Here is a 6,541-nt window from a genome sequence, read left to right on the forward strand (position 1 = left end):
AGGCAGTTAGGTTAATGAGGCAGGACTCAATCTATAGTATTAGACTGAATGTTGAGTCAATCTCTTTTGAGATATAAAAGAGAGAACTGAGTAGAGAGGGGAGAAAGAAGTGCCTGGAGCAGAGTGCATTCTTTGGACACAAGGTCCCTGCACTGAGAACCTCCTAGGCCAGGGGAAAATTGATGACAAGGACCTTCCCCGAGAGCCAGCAGAGAGAGAAGGCACTCCCTGGGAGCTGGCACCCTAAATTTGGACTTCTAGCCTCCTAGATTATGAGAGAATAAACTTCTCTTTGTTGAAGCCATCCACTTGTGGTATTTCTATTATAGCCACACTGGATAACTAAGACCCTGATATAAGTTTTCGAACTCGATGTCATCTTTGCCTTCTTCCCCTCCGCCTCTAATCTGTGACCAAGTTCTTTGTCTTTTCTTCTCTATACTTCCTGCCACTGCTTTGCACAGTTCTTCACTCTCTCCCCAAATGACTACAACGGTCTTGTAAATATTTTTCCTGAATTTTCCCCTGCTCTTTCGTTATTCTGAAACATAGACCTGATTATGTCATCCTCCTGCTGAAAATCTTTCCTCGTCACAACTCTCATGATTCTGGTGAGGAACAATGTCTCTGGGGTTTTCTCTGCTTTGGGATATGTCAGGGATTGAATTATGTCCCCCCAAAAATGTGTGTATCAACTTGGTTAGGCCATGATTCCCAGTATTGTATGGTTGTCCTCCATTTTGTGATTGTAGTTTTATGTTGAGAGGATTAGGGTGGGATTGTAATACCACCCCCACTCAGGTCACTTCCCTTATCCAAGGTAAAGGGAGTTTCCCTGGGGTGTGGCCCTCACCATATTTTATCTCTCAAGACATAAAAGGAAAGGGAAGCAAGAGGAGAGTTGGGGACCTCATACCACCAAGAAAGCAGCTCAGGAGCAGAGAGTGTTCTTTGGACCCAGGGTCACTGTGCCTGAGAAGCTCCTTGACCATGGGAAGATTGAGAACAAGGACCTTCTTCCAGAGCTGACAGAGAGAAAGCCTTCCTCTGGAGCTGACACCTTGGTTTTGGACTTCTAGCCTCCTTTACCACGAGGAAATAAATTTCTCTTTGTTAAAGCCATCCACTTGTGGTATTTCTGTTATGGCAGCACCAGATGACTAAGACAGGGTGCCACTACCACCGCCAGTTGCCACTGAGTTGATTCTGACTCTGGGATCCTATGTGTGTCAGAGTAGAACTGTGCTCTATAGGGTTTTCAATGACTGATTTTTCAGAAGTAAATCACCAGGCCTCTGAGAGGACTCGAACCTCCAGTCTTTCAGTTAGCAGCTGAGTACGTAACCATTTGTACCACCCAGGGACTCCGCTTTAGAGTAAAAGATTCACTAATAGTAATGATCTAGTCCCAGAGAAGGAAGTATCATGATTAGGCCAGTTGTCAGGCCCCAATCAAGTGACTCAGGGTTCTCTCAGAAGCTGCAAGACTAAGTGAATTCCCCTTATGATAGGCGTGCCAGAAGAGGAAGTGGAGTTTCCTGTATCAGGCATATGAAAGTCCCTGCTATCATAAAACTTAAATGCTAGTTGCTAAGATGATCCAAAAACAAGCTAAACAAATACCATATTTCCAATAATGATAAGTGCTTGTTCTAATAGAGAAGACAGACAATAAACAAATACCCGAACCAGATGATTCAAACAGTGATAATTGCCATGAGGAAACTTTAAGTGATGATGTGTCTGAGAGGGTCTGCTTGTTAAGGATGGCGGGCACGATTAGACCAGTGGTTGGGAAGGGCTCTCAGAGATGACTTCCTGTGTTGAAAAGTGATTGTGAGGAAGGAGCTGGCCATGCAAAGAGTTGGTTCCAGGAAGAGGAAACCGCAAGTGGCACAATCTTGAGATCTGAATGAGCTTGACTGTTTTAAGAACAGAAAGAGGCACAATGTGGCTACAGTCCAGCAAGAGAGGGGCCAACCCATAGGGGATGTGATTAGGGAAGGAAGGAAAGCAGATGATGGGACCTGAGATTTTCATTTATACCAAGTGCAGTGGGAAGCCATTGGAGAGCTTTAAGCAATTTACAGTTCTGAGAAATATTTAAGAGATATAATTAGCATAATTGGTGATATTCGAAATATATTTATATGAGGAAGTAGAGTGAGGGAGTTCAAAGGTGACAATCAGGTTTTTGCCTTAGCTAATTGGGTAGATGTTGCTGCTATGTTTATTTTAGACATGCTGAAATTCAGGTTCCTTCTGAGCATCCAGGAGCCCTGGTGGCGTCGGTGGTTAAGTGTTCAGCTGCTAACAGAAAGGTGGGCTACTCCTTGAGAGAAAAATGTAGCAGTCTGCTCCCATAAAGATTATAGCCTTGGAAGCCCTATGGAGCAGTTCTAGTCTGTCCTATAGGGTCGCTATGAGAGGAACTGACCTGGTGGTTCAGTGGTTAAGTGCTCAGCAGCTAACCAAAAGGTCAAAAATTCAAATCAACCAGCTACTCCATGGGAGAAAGATTTACTGCTTCTATAAAGATTTATAGCCTTGCCTACCATCACTAAACAATTTGATCAAAGATTCCATAGAAGAATCCTGATTAAAAGGGAAAAAATATAGAACAGAATTTCAGATTCTCATGGATTCCAGACTTCCTGGAGCCATGAAGATTGGATGAAGCCCTAAAGCTATTGCCCTAAGAAAACCTTTAAGCCTTAAGGCAAAAAATACCCCTGAAGTCTTCTTAAAACCAAACAATAGTTTAGCTTAACTAGTAAAAAATACCTACCTTGATCATTATGCTCTTTCAAGAATTATCTTTACGGGATCATATTGACAACAGCAACTCAAAAGATTAGATAGGAACCTTAGGGGATAGTGAATTTATTTTAATAAGGGAGGAACAACTCAAAAGGACGGTGAGAATAGTAATAGAACTCGAAAAATGTAATCACTGTCACTAAATGGTACACGTAGGAACTGTCGAACTGACGTTTGTTGTGTATATTCTCAACAACAACAGAATAAATAAAATTATTTAAAATAAAAATATTTACAGCCTTGGAAACCCTATGGGGCAGTTCTCCCCTGTCCTATAGAGTGCTATGAGTCAGAATCAACTCAGTGGGATTGGGTTTTTTATTTTTTGGTATGGGGCATCCAAGGAGCCCTGATGGTACAACCGTTAAGTGCTCGGCTGCTGACAGAAAGCTTGCCAGTTGAAATCCACCCAGTGGCTCCATGGGAGAAAGATCTGATGATTTGGTCCTGTAAAGATTGAAAATGAATAAATAAATAACCATTGCTGTTGAGTCAATTCCGACACATAGTAATTACAACCTAGAAAATCCTATGGGGCAGTTCTACTCTGTCATATGGGGTTGCTGGGTGTCAAAATCAACTTGATGCCGCTTAACAATGACATGGGGCATCTGTGTAAAGTGTTGAGTAACAAACTTCATATGTTTGTATGAAGCTTTGAGGAGAACTCCCAGACATATAAAGAATTCGTCATATTCAAACGAAAAAACCAAACCCATTGCCATTGAGTTGATTCTGGCTTTTGACAATCCCATGTGTTACAAAGTAGAACTGCTCCATAGGGTTTTCTTGACTTTAATCTTTACAGAGGCAGATTGCCAGGCATTTTTTCCATGGTGCCACTGTGTAGGTTCCAAACACCAACCTTTAGGTTAGTAGTTGAGCACAAACCATTTTCATCACCCAGTGACCTTCATCATGCTATAGGTGCCTGTTAAAAGGACAAGAGTAGCTAAAATTATTCAGAAAGCATGCAGCATGAATGGGCTGAGAATGGACACTTGGAAACAACAGTGTTTTAAGAGTTGATGGAGATAACATTACTATATTAGTTTCCTATGGCTACTGTAACAAAATACCACAAACTGGATAACTTTTAAGAGCAGAAATTTATTGTCTCACAGTTCTGGAGGCTAGAAGTTCAAATCAACTTATTAGCCTTCAAAGTCTCTAGAGGGAGATTCTCTCTCGTTTCTCCCAGCTCCTGGTGGTGTTATTAGTTTCTGTCGAGTTGGTTCCAACTCAAGGAGAACCCATGTATAACAGAACAGTGGCACCACTAGGGTTGGTGTCACCCAGTGGGGTAACTCATGGTGTCACACCCCCATGGACCCCTCCAGTACCAGGTCATATCGAATCCTCAGTAATGTTTATTATTAATTTTAATCATAGAATAATATGTAATAAATATAGTTGCAAATTGCTTAAATGTAACATTTCTTAGATTATATGAATACGCACAACAAGATTTTTTTGCAAAACCTTTCTACATTGAACTACAACAATATTAGTAACTGAGCGGAAACCTTTTTTATTTTTCTCCTTTTTCTTTAATTACTATTTCATTCTCAAAAAGTTATTGATATAGGTTCACAAATACTAATTACCACAATATTGTAGCTGAAACACGAGAAAATTTGAACAAACTCAGTGACTATAAAAACACCTTCAGCAACGAAAACAACAGTGGGTCAAAACAGATGAAACCACGTGATTGGAAGCGTCAGTGTAATTGGGTAATAAGGACAGCTCTGGCTGGAGCACATTAGAAGGTTCAAAGAGTAAATGAGCATAGAATTTTAGCCTTGTAGGTGTGTTTATACATGTAAGCTGGGCTTACCAAAAATGCTTTTGTTATAACCACAGGGATATTTTTATAAAAAATAATAAAGTTCTGCTGAAACACTTCACGAAAATTTTATAGACACTCATTTTGGTGTCATCTTCTCCAACAGTGTGACCTGGTACAGTCTACACCCCCCCCACACCCCCTTGGTGATGTCACTGGTGGCATAGCTTCCAGTATCATAGCAACAAGCAAACCACCACAATAGGACAAACGGATGGTGGTAGCTCCTAATAGTCCCAGGCTTTCCTAGGCTTATAGATGCATCTTCAAACGTCTGTCCTTCCTCTGTCTCTCCGTGTCTCCTTTGTTTAAGGACAGTACTCAGATTGGATTGGGCTCCACTCCATTCACATTAACTTAACTGATGACATCTTTAAAGACCTTATTTCCAAACAAGATCATATTCACAGGTGCCGGGGGTTAGAACTTCAGCATAACTTTTTGGGGAACACAATTCAATTCACAAAAGGAAATGTGAAAAGAAATCAAAGGAATCGTTTTTACAATGAAGACTTAGTAATATTCATTAGATTTGGTAGCATGGAGATAATGAGCGATCTTGGGGATGCAATTTGAAGCAGAAAGTGAATGTTGACTGCTCTTTGAGAAACTTGGCAGAGTATAGGAGACAAATTGTAGGGAGTGGTACAAACCAAAAAAAAAAACCTGTTGCCATCCAGTCAATTCCAACTCATAGCGACCCAATAGGACAGAGTAGAAATGCCCCCATAGAGTTTCCAAGGAGCATCTGGTGGATTTGAACTGCCAACCTTTTGGTTAGTAGCCGTAGCTCTTAACCACTATACCACCAGGGTTTCCAGGGACTGGTACAAAGTCAGTGAATTTTTTTTTTTTTTTTTTTTTTTAGGTTGGGAGAGTCTTGGGACTATTTATATGCTAAAGAGAAGAAACCAATAGAAAAAAAGATTGAATATTCAAGAGAGAAATCAATAGTTGGAATAGGATCTTGAAATAAAGAATGAAGGGATTTGGAGGAGTAATCTTTAAATAATGGGAAGGACATCTTACTCTCTTAGGATGCAATGAGGTAAGTGGGTAAAAGTGTGGATGTCCACATGTTTGCCTGTGAAGTGATGGGATTTTAAATTAATAGTGGATGGTCTCAAGTGTCTTACTTAATCTAGTTAGGCAGTTAGAGGTTTTTGGTCCAAGGGCTCTGTTTATATTTTTGAGACTCAGTCCAGCAGGAAAGATTACAGGAGCAAGGCTAGGACTGAAAGGGGGAAAGATGGAGATGAGTCCTCTGTTTGGGAGTGTGGGGTAGCTGGTTTAGAGGAAGGAGCTGGAGTGTAAGGAAAACAACCTCAGAAATGAGGAGAGAATCAGGTAGAAACCCATCCCTGGATCAAAATGTTTAGTAGGAAAATAAGTGATACCAAGGCCAGGATTTGTTTAGTAGAAAAAGAATCTCGGCCAGTGGATAACTGTGGAGTTCAGTCCCTCTTACCTGGCTACGAGGCCCTGTCCTGGGACTTTGAGTTGATTTTGAGACATACCATAAGGGAGGCTATGATTAAGTAACTTCCTTTCTCTGACTGGCATTGGGTCAAGAATGAGCTTTCAGTGAGAGAAGATCATCAGAGACCTTGGCTGTAGGTAGCAGGAGATCCAGGGGCTGGGGAAGCCTGTGGTGGGTGCTCGGCATTAGCAAGGAAAGCCTTCTTACTTTCCTCTTCTCTCATCTCACCCTCTTTACCTCCTTCTGCCTCTTATCTTCCTTTCTTCTCTTTACCTTTCTTCTTCCTCCTCCTCCTTCTTTCTCTCTCTCTCCTTTTTCCTGCTTATTTTGCCCCTCTTAAATCTTTATGGACATTGTATACAGGAAATAGATGGCGGGTAGCTAAGACTACA

The sequence above is a fragment of the Loxodonta africana genome, chromosome 20 (genome assembly GCF_030014295.1).
Source record: "Loxodonta africana isolate mLoxAfr1 chromosome 20, mLoxAfr1.hap2, whole genome shotgun sequence".
NCBI lineage: Eukaryota > Metazoa > Chordata > Mammalia > Proboscidea > Elephantidae > Loxodonta > Loxodonta africana.